The 17,517-nt window shown below is 36.9% G+C and overlaps 1 long non-coding RNA gene across 1 annotated transcript in view; it reads left to right on the top strand.

The window, feature by feature from the left end:
• The first annotated feature begins 1,370 nt into the window (after positions 1–1,370).
• The window catches only part of LOC148131600 (uncharacterized), a 35,600-nt gene continuing 19,453 nt past the window's right edge, over positions 1,371–17,517 (top strand). The window contains exon 1 of the long non-coding RNA XR_015747399.1: positions 1,371–2,790. This is a non-coding gene — a long non-coding RNA (uncharacterized LOC148131600). The remainder of the gene's footprint in view (positions 2,791–17,517) is intronic.

The raw sequence follows: 17,517 nt of genomic DNA, 5'->3' as shown, positions 1-17,517 counted from the left end.
AATATTGGCTATTATTTCCTTTTATCCACAGTCAATGCTGAACGTTTTAAATAATGCCTATTTAGTGCCAAATCCTGTACAATTACCAATTCCAATTTTATATTCTTTTTGTAAAAGTTTTCTCTTTGAATTATTTCCTTTCCATTTAAGTTTAAAAAATTAAGTTCTTTACGTGGAAACATTATGACTTTCTAAATATTGTAGTTCTCTGAATTTATATGGATTCTAAACAGACTGAGTAAATTGAAGCTGGAAAGCAGCAGTATTTGTTTTAAATCAAGTGGAAGATTTTTTTAAGCTCTCCTCTTTGGTGACTTATATAAAAAAAATTTTTTTTAAAACAAACTTTATTAATTTTTTTTTACACACACAAACAAAACATAGGATGTAGTGACATAAAATATCTTTTCTAGAAGAAACAAATAAACCATCTTATTTAAAAAGAGGATAATTCCAAATTATCACACTTCTATAATTTAATATATATATTTATCTTATCTAATCAACTTCATATCTTTTCGAAACTTCTCTTTATTACTCCCTTTCCTTCTATTTAATCATATTTCTTCTGCCTTAAAATTATATACTCATTGAATATATTTTCATTAGTGTTCTTCCACATCCTGTCAGACTTAAACAAAACATAAATACATAAAACTTCTTTTTGGAAGGCGGCTTACCCCGAGTTAACTCTTTTTATACAGACATCAATCAAAATTTATACTCACTTAATATACTATCATATCTTATTTAGCATTCTCTATTTTCCATATATTTTCTCTCTCCTACTCATTCTTTTAATTCTATTTTATTTATTCCATCTCAATTAAATAATTATATTTGCATCTTTGGTCCGTTTTCTTTCAATCACCTACTTATCCTTTCTATCTAATACAATATTTCTCCTGTAAACCCAGATTGAAGTATGACAACTTTTTATCTTCCCCCTAAATAACACTTAAAATAATACATATTTTGCGTGCTGATTCTGCTCCGTACATTCAAAGTATTACATTTCAAAATAATAAAACAAACAAACAATATTGAATTTGATAAGTAATAATAAAACTAAAAAAAAAAGTAAAAAAGAAATATTAAATTTATAATATAGTAAAAACAATGTTTCATAGGAAATTAGATTCTATTATTAATTCTTAAACAATAAAGATAATATTTCATAAGAAATTAAACTATAATTAAATCATGGCTTCCCTTTAATACATTTTTAAATTATATAATATTCTAATTTTCTAACTCAGCTTCAAATACTAATGTCTACAATATATTCTTATGTACTTTTGCAGAATCATTTTAAAAAAATTATCTTACCCCTTATCTCTGAAAAAAATTCGTTTTTTAGGATCTTGCCTTTATGACTTCTCTTTCCTTTTCCCCTTTCTTTCTTCTCCATTCTAACTTTTTGACCCCCCCATCTCTCCAATTTCACTCTCTTAGTCTTCCCTCTCTGTTGTATTTCTCTTTTCTGTTGCTTTCTGACATCATATTGCTTTTTCATCTCATTTTTCTTTTTCTTGGTTGCTTTTTTAAGTTCTAAGTTCATCTTTTCCTTGCCCCCCTTCCGCTTTTCTTCCTCCACTAAGTGTGTTTGTCCATTAAAGATGGCTTCTTCTCCTTCATCCCAGTCTTCCTGTCGTTGTCGTATTTCTTGATAGGTAGAAATCGCCATTTCCAAAAAGTGAAAGATAGATCCAGAAGAGCCCTTATCTTCTTTTTTCAGTCTTTGAAATTCCATTTGTAGTCCTTCAAAAGATAATGCCATTTTTTCTTTCAGGTGACTTATAAAAATTTTTGATACAATATTGGGGTTTGGTGGGCCTTTGTGGATTACAAATTTATTAAGAAGAGAACAACCTTTTGAAGAAAACTTTGGATAATTTGGTTTTGTGAATCCTAATAGTAAAGAGTGTGAAGTTGCCTGGGGACTGAAAATAAGAAGAGGGGAAAACAAAGGGAATTTTGTGGTGGATTGTTTTGGAGTTTATTCTGTAAACGGCATTGTAGAGTACCATTTGATTTATTATTGATTGTTTCTTCTAAATAGCTTATTACTTAATCAAAATGACAAGTAATACAAATTTAAGCCAAATAGGGAGAAAAAACGCATCTGCACCATCAGCAACATCAGCATCTAGCCCAGCAAGTCAATGCTTATTAGATAACATGTTGCAACAGGAAAAATTGAAGACCTGTTTTTGCCAAAGGGCCTAGGGAACCCAGGGTGGGATGGAATCCATGAAGTGGCTTATTTGACTTTGTTGTTGCTGGGGGATTAATCACTTCTTATTGTTTTATATATGAGATTTTTATCTTTGTAAGCTGTCCAGTCATTGAGAATGAGTTGTGCAGCCATATAATTTTTTTTAAATAAATATATAAAGATTTCATCATGCAGATGTCATACTGCTATGATATTGTACTTCCTTTTCCAAAGCAGTCATTTCTCTTAGTATTCTGCAAATTTTTCAGGAAAATCAGACATGGCAAAGATGAATAATAGAATGCTATGTGATAGTATTAATGTTTAATTGCTGATATCCTGTAGCAGAACACAAATTACTTTGAATTATTGTTGCATATGCTAATTTATTTTTCTTTGCTAGATACCCAGAGCCTTACACAGCATACTTTCTACCAGGCAGTGATCCTGAATTCACTGTATCTCCTCAAGCTGGGGAGCTTCTTCCACTTGACACAGCAGGAACCTGCATTACTGTTGGATTCAAGCCTAGTATGTACAGCAAAAAACACAAAGCAACTCTGGTAATAAAGGTGAGCCCTAAGAATGAGATTCTTGATACCACACTTGTAGATTTAAAGGATATCTTTCCTCCCTGATGAATATGAAGACAATATTTCTATAACTAAATTTTCAAGCAATTGAAAAAGGTTTTATTTCCTAATAAAAATAAAATAAATTAGAAACATTGTAATTATATTCATTTTTCATGCAGTACTTTCAGAATTGTAAGTTCCTAAGAAAACAGTTTATGAAATGTAAACATATTTTTTCATTGTATCACAAGAAAACCTTGATTTAATGAGCTTACATGTTTGTTAAATTCATTCTTAGTGGCTTATGTAATTTACATGAAGGCTTTAATATACAAATACAAATAACATTTGGGTCAAATTAAGTAATTTGTGTACAGATAGTTGTCAAATTATAACCATTTGTTTAACAATCACTTGAAGTTACAACTGTACTGAAAAATATGACTTACAACTGGTTCTCATATTTACAGCATCCCAGCATCCCTGCAGTCATGTGATCATGATTTTGGTGTGTTGAGGTATTAAGATTTATGAGCTGACCAGCAACAGTAATAGTTGCCAGATGCTGTAAGTCTGGCTGATGCAATTAAGAATGAATCAGCATAGCATGGGAAATCCCTTTAAGACTGGGGATGGGTTCTATCCCTTTAAGAAGTGTTTATATAATTGCAGCCATTATAGAGGCCGTGTTCTCTTTCCTTGTGTCCAGTATTCATTGCAGAGTTATCCTACAATTAAGAAGAAGAAAGTTTGCTTGCTTGTAAGTTATTTTGCCTACCACTTATGTTGCTGTATATAACTGTGTGTGCTATGTTTTGCTCCTGGGTTGTCTCATAATGGTAGTCATACTGCAAAGGCTCTGACATGGTGCTTGTCAGCTGTAAATGTTTGCACATTTACAGTGATTTCAGCATCCCATATGAACCCATGGGATCACTATTTGCATCTTTCCCAGCCGGCTTCCAACAAGCAAAGTCAAAAAGGAAGCATGTTGCAAATCATGGTCATATGATACCTCATTTATGTCAGCACCACTTAATGACAATTTTTGTGGTCATAAGTCAAAGACTACTTGTAATGACATTGCTCATTGCAAATTCTGATGCAGACTAATGTAAATGTAAATACCTTGTCCAGACAATTTGAGGTGTGATGGACATTTAAAGAGATATCAATATGGAAATTTGCCCATTTCATCCAAAATCCTATATTAAATGGTGGTATATTAAAGTGAGTTTTTACTTTAACAATTACTGTAGGTATATATTTATAAGGGTATATCTGAAATCAGAGCTTCCATGCATGGCTGTTTTTTGTTATTTTTTAAATTTTTGTGAGGGTTTTTCTTCTGTATGTCTTAAACATGGAGAATGTTAGCTTAGTTTTAAAAAATAAAAATAAAGTTGAATCTTCTTTCATCAGCTGTGAAATTTTATTCCCTCAGGATTCCCTCAGTTGTGAAATTTAGTTCTTACTTTTGCCTTAAGAAGAAACCAATATCATAAACTGCTTAGAAGTTATAACAAACATACACACACAAACTAGAAGACAAACCAGAGTTATTATATAAACAAATCTTCCTCAAATTAGAAGAACAGAAAGGTGATTCAAGTTTTTTTCCTAACAAGGTTAAAAAAGAGCCACTAATAAAAGGATACCAATATTACCTTATAATTAAAGTGGCATTTTAAAACTACCTAAATTCTGGGAGGAAGAGAGTCCTGAAACTATAATTTTTTAGTAAATCATTTCTTCTAAGTCTGAAGTATAATTAGAACCAGTGGTGGGCTGTAACTGGTTTAACAACTGGTTTTGTGAGCATGCACAGTATTCAAAAAACACCAATTTGAACCTTAAAAGCTTACCTTCTAGGGAAGCAGTAAGTAAAACAACTGAGGCACGGTAATCCACTGTGAATGAATCAGCTGAGCTCAGAAAAATGGAAATATAGGACAGGATAGGGTGAAGGTGGGTAGGCGGGGCCAGCTGATCATTGGAACTACTGGTTCACTAGAACCTGTCTGAATCAGCAGCAGCGCACGACTGGTTAGAACTGAATATGTCTCATTTTAAAGATGCTTATTCATGCTGTTCCCTTTACTCCAGTACAACATAAGCTGTTTTTCAAATATGACTTGCGTAAAATTTTGGTAATGTTGATCATAGAATTAAATTCAACTGGCTGATATTTCTTCATATAGTGTTCTACTGGCTTTTAAAAAGCAAGCTATGAGAATGAGCCAATTTCTTTGTACAGTATGTAGAGTTCACATGAGATACAAAATTTAATAATAGTTAATATTATGATCTGGCTCTCTTTCTAAGAGCACAATTGATGACACTGCATTCATTTGTTCTAAACTGTTTGCAAAAAGTATGTTTTTGATTATTATCTGAAGAAGGATCATGTATGCATTTCTAGAATGGAGAAGAAATAAAACTTACCAAGGAATAAAGTATTTGAAAAATGACTATACAACATATAGTTAGAGAAGCATAAGGATCAAGAACATACCTTTATAAATCATGGGAGGCATACTTAACCGTGCATAAGGTTTTCCGCTCTGTACCACCTTTACAGCATCTGTTCTTCCATCTGTTCTTGCATGTTTTTTTTTCATCCATCTACCTTTATTTCTCACCTTTCAACCCCCCAATTATAGACTTGCTTTTTTTCTTTAAGGAAGCAGTGCTCTGGTTATAAATGCCTGCAGGAAGATAGTGGCCAGTGTCAAAGATGAAAAAATATAGTAGTATACATATTTCCAAACAGCAAACAAGCACATAGATTATTAGAAATTCAGATTCCTAGAGGCTAAGGATGAAGACCTGGGAAAATTGATGGCAGAACTGATAGCAGAAACCCTGGAAAGAGATACCCAGGAGATTATAAAAGAGATAGACTAAGTCTTCAGGGTCCAGACTAACTACGCCAAAAGACATTGGCTACCTAGAGAAGTGCATGTCAGATTTGCCTGGAAGTACATCAGGGACATAATATATAAAGTAACGAGGGAGGAGACCTGTTAGGTATAACATTGATACCAAATATGGTTTGGGTGAATAAATATATAAAACTTAGATATCATGGTTTAAGTGCTTATCACTTTAAGCACAATGCAGCAGGCAATTAGCCGATTAAGGGTGCGGTTAGAAGTTACAATATAAGGAAGCATTAGAAGCTGGAAAGCTTGCTTGCTGGCTGTCTGTGATCTTACTGTCTCTGGCTGTAACTGTGAGTTTACTGTCTGGCTGTAACTGTGTGCTGCTGCGACTAACTGAGATTACTGACTGTGAGTGCCTGAGACTGAACTGTTATTGTTTGCTACTGTTTGCTGAATATCCAGCGTTTGTTTCTCTGGAGAGTGAAACCGGAGGAGGAGAAGATATCTTTATCGGCTGATAAAGATATTGCAAGGACTCTTAACTTGGACTATACTAGTGAGTCTTACTGGATGGAAATACTGTGAATGACTTAATGGACTGAATGACAATGCTTAAACTCTAACTGGATTAAAAACTATTTAAACTACAAACAGTGTTTGTGTTCAGTGTGTGTATACTCATTGGGCCCTTCCTGGCTTGACTACTGCTGCAATACTCTTCTAGGGGTTAATCCCCAAACCCTAAAATTGGTTATGGGCCCAGCAGCATAGTCTAACTAACCAGGATATAGCAGACAGAGTTGGTGTGAGTTGCACATTACTGTAAAAACAAACTGTTTTAATTAGTTTAAAATAGTCAAAATATCTGAAGAGTAATGGCACAAGTAAATTTGTCACAACTGTCCATGATATCCAGGCTGGATGGAACAAACTATGTTTCATGGTCAATGAAATGTAGTTTACTTCTACGCAGAGAAGGTTTGTGGGACATAATAGCAAACCCACCAGATGTGAGTAGCTGGGATCCTGCTAATGATGATGATAAAGAAAAGTTACAAGACTTTAAACTGAAGAATGAGCAGGCTTTATGCATCATAGGACTGACTCTCTGTGATCAGCAGCTTGTCCATATTCGTGGAGAAGAAAATGCTGCAAACTGCTGGGAGAACCTCAGGAAGATTTATGTTCGGGACAGTGTAGGAGCACATATAAATCTTACACGGAAGCTTTTTCGAACGCATCTTCAGAGGAATGGAGATATGTTAGTTCATTTAAACTGTATGAAGAGCATTTTTCAAGATTTGCAAGAAAAAGAGCTTATATTTAATGAACTGCAACAAGTCTACATAATATTATCTTCATTAGATCAAAGCTATGATGATTATGTGACTTCGTTGGAAGTATTGCCAAAAGAAAGCCTCTCATTAACCGAGATTACAGGCAGGCTACTAGAAGAAGCCAGAAGAAGGCGTGAGCGTGACGAGCTGAGAGAAGATAAGAAAGAAGAGAAATTATCTTCAAAGCTTGAAAGAAACCAGCAAAGCAAAGTAAAGCACCTGGAAGAAGAGAATTTATCTTCAACGGCATACACAATTAAAAAGTGTTTTAATTGTGGAGGCAGAGGACATTTGGCAAAGTTCTGCAAAAAGAGAAAAAGCCAAAATGTAAAAAAGCCAAAGAAAGCATTTGAACTAGCCACGTTTAGCAACTCTGATGTGAAGAATAATTTATGGGTGGTTGACAGTGGCGCATCCCACTGCATCACAAGAGATAAGACAAAATTTATAAAAATGTCTACAAGTTCTCAACATATATCACTTGCAAACGGCTGGAAACTGAAAGCTAAAGGTCAAGGTTTTGCACGTTGTCCGTACATAAACCAGGATATAAAAATGTTGTATGTACCGCAACTAAAGTTTAATTTGCTTTCAGTAAGTGTATTAGATAAATTAGGTTATGTAATTACTTTTAAGGATAATAATTGCATAATTGAAAAAGATAACAAAAGGGTAACTGCAGCTTTAAATGGAACATTATATGTCTTAGATAATAGTAAGAAAGGGGAGGCTCAAACTGTATTTAATAATATAAAGCCTCATGAAGAATGTATCCATTTATTGCATAGGCGTTTGGGGCATGTAAATTTTAAAATGCTAAAACGTACAGTTGAGTTATCTGAAGGAATAAGGTTAAAACATTGTGATAAATATTTGCGTTGTAATGTTTGCTGTGAAGATAAGAGCAAGGTATTGCCTGCAAATAGGCTAAATGGTTTCAAAACAAAAGAACCTTTAGAAGTAGTATTTGCAGACATAATAGGTCCAAAGAAACCCAGTATGGGGGTGCTAGATATATACTGAGCATTATGGACCATTATTCTAGATATGGGTTTTGCTATTTAATGAAAAGCAAAACTGAAACATATCAACATTTTTTCAATTGGCTTAGGTTTGCTGAAAGAAAGTCTAAACGGCAACTGATAACCCTGGTGACAGATAATGGCACGGAATTTATTAATAACAAATTCCAGAACAGACTTAAGGTAGCTGGAATAGAGCATAAGAAGTCTGCTCCATACAGGCCAGAACATAACGCTTTTATTGAAAGAAGAGGCCAAACACTACAGGCAATGGTTAGAACAATGTTAAATGATTCTGGGTTACCTGATTCTTTGTGGGGGGAGGCTACAATGTGTGCTAATAACATATTGAACAACGTTGTTAATACAACAACAGGTGAAATACCATTTACCAGATGGCATGGCAGGAAACCTGATCTAAGTTATCTGCACACATTTGGTGCACCAGCATGGGTGCATATTCCTGCACAAATCAGAAAAAAAGGGCAACATAGAGCTAAAAGATTTTTCTTCGTTGGTTATCAGGCAAACCATAGGGCATATAGATTTTGGGAGAAAGGCACATCTAAAGTGTTATGTAGTGCTAGTGCCCAATTTCTAGAACATGAAGGATGGGATAAATTAGAACAGGATGCCAATAAAGATGTAATTATTGAATCCTATAGAAATCCAATTAGTTATCCCTGTAACTTTAAAAATAAAGTAAAGAGACAAATACAGGATGAAATAGTGCCCATAAAGGAAGAAACAGATTCAATAGCTGAACAGGATGAGGAAGATGAACAGGTAGTAGTTCAACAAAGTCCTCCTGTAAGCCCTGTAATTCCCAGAAGAACTACACGTGTATCTAGACCGCCTGATAGGTACCAGGCTAACACAGTGTGCCAGATTAATGAAGTTCCTAATTCTGTAGAAGAAATTAAAAAGTATCCTAATAAGGAAAAAGAAAGATGGTATGCAGCAATGAATAAGGAACTGAATTCATTAAGAGATATGAAGGTGTATGAAAATACCAAATTACCTGTAGGAAAGAAATCCATTAGCTGCAAATGGATATTTAAGGTAAAAACAGATAAGGATGGTAATTTAATCCATAAGGCAAGGTTAGTAGCCCAAGGTTTTAGGCAGAATGCTAATGACTACGATGAGGTGTTTGCACCTAGTCTTAAGGCAGCAACCTTGAGGGCAGCTTTAGTGTGGGCAGCTAGTAAAAACTATATAGTTAACCATCTAGATGTGGAAACTGCTTACTTGCACGCCCCATTAAAACATATTATTTATATGAAAAAACCTGTTGGTATTAAAAGTGAAAATAAGGATAATAATGATTGTTGGTTGTTAAAGAAAAGCCTCTATGGTCTAAAACAATCAGGCTATGAATGGAACCAGTATATTGTAAATGAACTTAACAATATAGGATTTAAAGCTGGTTTAGCCGATCCATGTCTGTTTAAGAGGGAGACAAATGGGAAAGTATCATTATTATTACTATTCACAGATGACATTGCTTTGATAACTGAAACTAATGATGAAGCTAATAAAATAATAGCATCATTAGGAAAGAGAATAAAGATCAAGCAATTAGGGGAGATAAAGAAGTATCTCGGTTTGAATATAAAGAAAACACGGAAAGGTTATAAGATATCTCAGGAAGATAAGATAAGCAAATTACTAAAAGATTACAAGATGGAGCTTTGTAAGCCAGCTAAGACTCCAATGAGTCAGGAGTTTAGCAACACTGATGTACAAAGCCCTGAGTTTGATAAGGTGATTTATCAATCTTTAATTGGTAGTTTGAGTTATATTAGTAATTGGTCTAGACCAGATATATCGTACTGCGTGAATCAGTTGGCTAGATTCAATTCTGCACCATGTGAAAGACACTGGATTGCAGCTAAGAGGATATTAAGATATCTTAAAAAGACAATGAATTATTCATTGTATTTAGAACCAAAGGGTGATTTAATTCTAAGTGCATATGCAGATGCTAGCTTTGCAACAGAAAGAGACACTAGAAAGTCGACTTCAGGAACAGCCATAATGCTGGGTAAGACATTAATAGGCTGGAAGTCAATAAGACAACAGCATATAAGTTTGTCTACTATGGAGGCAGAATTCTCCTGTTTATCATTGTTATGTACAGAATTAATAATGTATAAACAAATGTTAATTGATATAGGTATAACTGTAGATTATCCTATAATTATTCATGAAGATAATCAGGCAGCAATTCAAATGGCCACAAATATTGGAGTAAAAACAAGGAGCAAGCATACAGATCTAAGATACCTAAACGTGAGACAATCTGTAAGAAGTAAGATGATTCAGCTAGAGTACTGTATGTCGGAGGACAATTTAGCTGATAATTTTACTAAAGCCCAAGGTGCCAGTAAGCACCAGGAGAGTTGTGAAAAATATGGGATAAGATTGTAAAGGTATTATATATTTATTTCACCCAAAAGGGGAGTATGTTAGGTATAACATTGATACCAAATATGGTTTGGGTGAATAAATATATAAAACTTAGATATCATGGTTTAAGTGCTTATCACTTTAAGCACAATGCAGCAGGCAATTAGCCGATTAAGGGTGCGGTTAGAAGTTACAATATAAGGAAGCATTAGAAGCTGGAAAGCTTGCTTGCTGTCTGTCTGTGATCTTACTGTCTCTGGCTGTAACTGTGAGTTTACTGTCTGGCTGTAACTGTGTGCTGCTGCGACTAACTGAGATTACTGACTGTGAGTGCCTGAGACTGAACTGTTATTGTTTGCTACTGTTTGCTGAATATCCAGCGTTTGTTTCTCTGGAGAGTGAAACCGGAGGAGGAGAAGATATCTTTATCGGCTGATAAAGATATTGCAAGGACTCTTAACTTGGACTATACTAGTGAGTCTTACTGGATGGAAATACTGTGAATGACTTAATGGACTGAATGACAATGCTTAAACTCTAACTGGATTAAAAACTATTTAAACTACAAACAGTGTTTGTGTTCAGTGTGTGTATACTCATTGGGCCCTTCCTGGCTTGACTACTGCTGCAATACTCTTCTAGGGGTTAATCCCCAAACCCTAACAAGACCTTAAGAAATTATCACTTTCAAACAAATACCAAGGCGAGTTAGAGAACAACGCAAAGATTATCATTACCTGGCAGCACAATTAAGTAAACAGAACATCTTGTTTCGATGGATTATCCCAGAAGGCATGCTGGTTTCATGGCAGGGGGAAAAAAGATAAAAATAGACAACCTGGACAAAGCCCAAGAATTATATGACCAATTGACAGGAATGGAAGAAAATGATAGCAGTGGAGAAAAGCTAGAGGAAGAAGGCCAGTTAGAATTAGAGATAGAAGACCAGGAAGATAAAATAAAAGAAACACAAGAAACCCAGAAGGAGTGTTAGAACTAGAACTCAAAGGAACAAGAAAACTAATAGAAACTAGAAACAGATAGACTAATAGGAATATGGAGAAAGAACTAAAACTATTATCAATAAATATAAATGGGTTAAATGCTGCATTGAAGAGAAAACAAATACAGTCAAAACTGGTTAAGCAAAACATAGATATTGTGTGCCTTCAAGAGGTACATATCAAGAACCAAGATAAAAAGTATTTAGAATTTAATAAATTGGGAAAATTCCATACTGCATTGGCAGGGGGGAAAAGGGGTGGTGTTTAGGGAAGAGTTAGAAGCAAAGCAAATTTATGCAGACCCCAAAGTTAATAATAGAATTAAAGATGGGAAAAAGACAGATGCTACTAGTAAATATTTATCCACCTAATAAAAACCAAAAAATTCTATTAAAATCTCCATGAAAAAATTGTTGAGATAGGTCATAAAGATATATGCATAGTGGGAAACTACAATGGAATAGTAGAGATTGCTAAAGACTACATTTGTGATAATAAGAAATTAAAGAAAAGAAATATACTACCACAAACGATTTTTATATGATGGAGGAGTTGAACCTAATTGATGTATGGAGAACATTAAATCCCACAGAACAAAAATTTACATTTTACTCAAACCCACATAAATCATACTCAAGGATTGACATGGAATGGACAAATATTGATTAAGATAAAGAAATAGAGAAAATTGAAATTTCCCCAAACACCTGGGCAGACCATAACCCCACTAAAGTAAGCTGGAGAGGTCAGAAAAGGAAAAGGAAAAGTTGGATTTTGAACTCCCAGATACTATTAAGAAGAATATACTCAAAAAACTTTAAATGAATTGGCACTATTTTTTTAATAAAGTTTTATTGAGTTTTAACAAAACAAATAAAACATCTTATTTGAGTACAGCATGGTTCCAGGTTATCACATTTCCATACAGACAAAATTTCATATGCATATTCATCTTATGTATTCAACTTCATACCTTATTACTCTTTTTCCAACTTCTCACTATTTCTCCCTTTACTTCTCTTAATTTTCTTTTATGGTTATCTCATTTTCTTCTTATTCAAATGTATTTCTTTTACCTAAATTTCTATATCTTTTTATTCATTATACTTATACTTTTGTCTGTCTTGTTTACAATTTCATATGTTCTCTTCCAACATTCTTAAAAAGCAAAATTCCCCCTGTGATTGCCAATCGGAGTGCAACACCTTTAAGTCTTATTGTTATTATCATATGAATTCTCATTAAACATTAAATTTGTGCATTCTATAATTATAACATTCAAATTTCTAATATCTATTTTATACCATGTAAATTTCATCATTCAGACTCTGCTTGGTACTTCCTAGCAAAAGCAATATATACTGTATATATAAACATTAGTAGACAAAATAGTTATTTAAATTCATTCTAGTACTGGTATGAGCCTTGTAAATCTTTCACGTTTCTTTTCAATATTTATCAATCATTGAGAACAATTAAAATGTTTCCCTCCCTTCTTCATTATTACATTAATTGTTAATAAGAATACCATTGGATAGTCATACAGTTTTATCTTATAAATTATTTACTATTAATAAGCAAAATAAATTATTTACTATTAATAAGCAAAATAATTATTCAAATTCATTCTAGTAACTGGCATAAATTCCATTATAAATCTTTCACATTTCTTTTTAATATCTTATCAATCTTTCAAAACAATTACAATGTTTCCCTCCCTTCTTTATTATTGCATTAATTATAAATAAACATACCATTACATAACAATACAGTTTTTTCTCATAGATTATTTACTTATTTCATTTCTAACTCATTACAGTATTCTACTGTCACAACACTATCTTTTGTACCTTTGCAGAATCCTAGTACGTTTCCCCTTTTTCTTTATTTCCTGCTTTTGTCCCTCATAAGCTCTTTCCCTTTCAATCTTCCCCCCTTTTTCTCATCCCTTTTTTAATACCCTTTTCTCTCTGATTTTCCCTTCTATAGTTACAAGTGGGGTAACAATATCCTATATGGCAAAAAGAAACAGGGAGAAATGGGGGCAACACAATATATTACAAGTAGAAATTGGGGATCTAGAAAAGCAAATGCAAAAAAAAATCGGGGAGAGATCAAATTAAAGAACAATTGAATTTGGCCAAACACAAATTAAATCTATTACAACAAGAAGACATTGCAAGGGACTTTAAATTTATGAAGCAAAATTATTTTGAAAGTGCAAATAAGCCAGGGAGATGGCTGGCCTATAAATTGGAAAAAGAAAACAGAATAATGTTCTGTCTCACTTGTAGCCACAAGTGAGAGTCCAAATGTCCCAAAGAAATAAACACGAACAAATAATACCAGAAACCAGAGTTAACTCGTCGTTGGCAGCTTTCCCAGAAACTGTCTTCAAGCTGAGATAACGAGCCGCAAGATAAATCAGGAACAGAGAGCTTCTTCAAAGCTGCGCAGTAATTAACGAAGTTTGATCCAAACAAGGATCATTAACTAACACGCCTCCTTATATTCCTTGAAGGGGCGTGTCAGTCTCTCTAATTAGTCTCTGACTTGACGTTTCTTTTCAAATTGTGCTTGACGTCTCAACCTGCGTCTAGTCCTTGCATCAACCCAACATTCGTCATCACTCAAGGACTCTGGTATGTTCTATGGATCAGCTGCTGACACCTGAGGCATGATTGAAGTGGAAGGTTCTGGAGAGGATGGTGTTTCCAACACTCCCTCATCCTCCTGGCTCACGTCTGCATCTCTCATTAGAGCAGGCTCCAATTCCAATGCCAAACCTTCACTCGAGCCTGTGTCTTCTGATACATCAGACTCAAAGCTCACAGCAGGCTCAAACCTTCCAGTCACAACACTATCCCTCACCGCAGGGCCCTTCCCCCAAGTCTGACGATCCGGATGTGGTTTCGATGGGAATTGTGCATGATATAGCCGGATAAGGTTAAGCATGCACCTTGGACGCATCCTCCCAGGAACGAATCTCTGTTTCATTTTCCAGCCTCCCTACGAAGTACTGAAATCGTCCCTTCAGCCATCGTGAATCGTAAATGCCAACCACCGTGGTATCAACAACAGGATCAGCGTTGGGCCCAGATGGAGGACCCGTATCGTCGGGAGAACGGAGAGTACACGATGGGGTGTCAGGTACCAAAAGGGAGCGGTGGAAGACAGGGTGAATGCGCATGGAGCGTGGTAGGGTGAGCTGATAAGCCACGGGATTGATAACCGCCTCGATAGGGAAGGGACCAATAAAGCGATGATCCAACTTCCTAATCGGACGATCGACCCAGAGATGCTTCGTGGACAACCACAACTTGTCTCCCATAGCCAGCGGAGGCGTCGCCCGACGTGAACGATCCGCAAAATGTTTATAGTCTGCTTTTGCTCATTCCAATTGTCTGGAAATCAATTGGTGCACTGCATGTAATTCAGACAAAAAGTCTTGTGTCTCTGGAACCGGAGAATCCAAGATCGACAGGGGAAAAAAACCTTGGATGGTAAGCCACATTTGCGTAAAAAGGCGTCATGTGGGTGGAGGTGTGCTGAGAATTATTAAAAGCAAACTCCGCCAACGGAAGATAGGTTACCCAGTCGTTTTGCCGTTGATTAACAAAACATCTGAGGTATTGGGCGAGGATGCCAATTACTTTCTCAGTCCTGCCATAGGTTTCCGGATGGTGCGCAGACGCTAAACATACTTGCACCCGTAATGCATTCATTAGGCTCTTCCAGAATTGAGCGGTGAACTGGACACCGCGATGTGAAACAACTCTGTCCGGTAAGCCATGCAAACGGAATACATGTTGTATAAAAAGCCGGGCAGTAACACGAGCCAATGGTAACCTTCTACATGGGATGAAATGGGCATCTTGGTGAGCATGTCAACCACCACAAGTACCGTTGTATAACCCGACGACGAGGGCAAATGTGTTAAAAAGTCCATGGAGATTGCCCCCCAGGGTCGGTTCGGAGTCGGTAGTGGTTGAAGAAGGCCAGGAGGTGCACCCGATGCAGCTTTTGCTTGCCGACACGGTATACAAGAGGCAACATAAGCGAAGACATCATGCCAGACTCTAGGCCACCAAAAAGTCCTTGTGACCAGGTGAAGGGTTTTGAAGAACCCAAAATGACCCGCAGTTGGGTTGTCATGACATTGGGTCATGATGAGTGCTCTAAGTGTTTTGGTGGGCATGTACAATCGACCTCGATGTTGTAATAAAACCTCTTCCAGAGTCCATGGAGAATCAGGACCAATTTCCCTCATTCGTTGCTGCGACCAATCGTCCAAACGCTGTGCCTCTCGTACGCAAGCCCTCAAATCCACCGGTTCCTGGATCACGGCCAAAGATTCCAGTGGTAGCACCGTACGTGGAGGAAGAGGTTCTTCAGGACACAGATATTCCGGTTTATGGGATAGGGCATCAGCTCTTTTATTTTGACCACTGGGGATGTACGTGACTGAAAAATTGAACCTAGCGAAGAACAACGACCACCGGATCTGTCATTGGTTCAATTTCCGAGTAGTGGTCAAGTGCTCCAGATTACGGTGATCTGTCCTAACCTCCACCTTGTGCCGAGCCCCCTCAAGGTGATGTCTCCAGACCTCAAACGCAGTCTTGATGGCCAGCAACTCTTTCTCCCAGATTGTATAATTACGCTCGGAAGTAGTAAGTTTCCTTGAGTAATATGCACATGGAAAAAGAGGTGCGCCATCCGCTGGGGCTTGTAACAACACCGCTCCAATGGCCATGTTGGATGCATCCGTCTCCACCACAAATGGACGATGGGGGTCGGGATGCCTCAAGATTGGTTCCGCAACAAAGGCTTTCTTGATGGCCTCAAAGGCCTGTTGCTGTGGAGGTCCCCACTGGAATGGATAGGAGCTTGGTGATGGGATCCGTCACTTTGGCAAAACCCGGGATGAAGGATCTGTAATAATTAGCGAACCCCAAGAGACGTTGCACATCTTTTACTCGACGAGGGGGTTCCCAACTACACAGAGCCTCCACCTTACGCGGGTCCATGGCAATGCCTTTGGGAGAAATGATATGTCCCAAGAACTCTATGGAAGTCTGGAAAAAGAAGCACTTCTCCAGCTTCGCATAGAGTCTATGCTCCCGAAGACGTTGTAATACCTGGCGAACTTGGCGAAGGTGGCTTTCCCTGGAATTGGAATAGTTCAAAATGTCGTCCAGGTACACCACCATGAATGGATCAAGCATGTCCCTAAAAATATCATTCATGAAATGTTGAAAGACCGCGGGGGCGTTGGTCAATCCAAAAGGCATTACCGTATATTCGAAGTGGCCGTATCTAGTTACCAAACGCCGTCTTCCACTCATCTCCTTTGCGCATCCGCACCAGGTTGTAAGCCCCTCGAAGATCGAGCTTGGTGAAAATAGTGGCCTCTCATAGTCGTTCCATCAGCTCGGGAATGAGCGGCAAAGGATAACTGTTTTTCACCGTAATGGCGTTTAACCTGCGGTAGTCACAACATAAGCGCAAATCCCCCGTCTTCTTTTTCACAAAAAGGACAGGAGCGGAAAGAGGAGACGACAACGATCTGATAAACCCCCGGGCCAAGTTCTTGTCCAGAAAATCTCGCAGAGCGACCAATTCGGGCTCAGACAGTGAATACAAACGACCCTTGGGTAGCGGAGCATTGGGCAGGAGGTCCACAGGACAGTCATAAGGTCGATGCGGGGGTAACCGATCCGCCTCCTTCTCGCTAAAAACATCTGAGAAGTCAGATAGTTCAGGAGGTACAGAGACGGCGGGGACGGCGATGTCTTGACCAGCACAGATGTGTCTTAGATGGTCTACACACTGGAGACTCGGGAACGAAATAGCATTCTGTGCCCATGCTACCCGAGGATCGTGCAACCGTAGCCAAGCCATTCCAAGAACCAAGGGGAGATGGAGGTCTGAGGTGATACTACAGTTTGAATTTTTATGGGGTCCTCATACATAACACGTAAATGGTGCCATAGACTAATAACAAACCCCACCCAAGCCATCAGGGAAATCTTCTGGCCGTAAAGACATAAACAGTTGTCAC

This window comes from Notechis scutatus, chromosome 2, assembly GCF_049901735.1.
Source record: "Notechis scutatus isolate UNSWTSFEM ecotype Mainland chromosome 2, rNotScu1.2, whole genome shotgun sequence".
NCBI classification, from domain to species: domain Eukaryota; kingdom Metazoa; phylum Chordata; class Lepidosauria; order Squamata; family Elapidae; genus Notechis; species Notechis scutatus.
The sequence above is the reverse complement of the archived record's forward strand: the minus strand, read 5'-3'. Positions and strand labels throughout refer to the sequence as shown.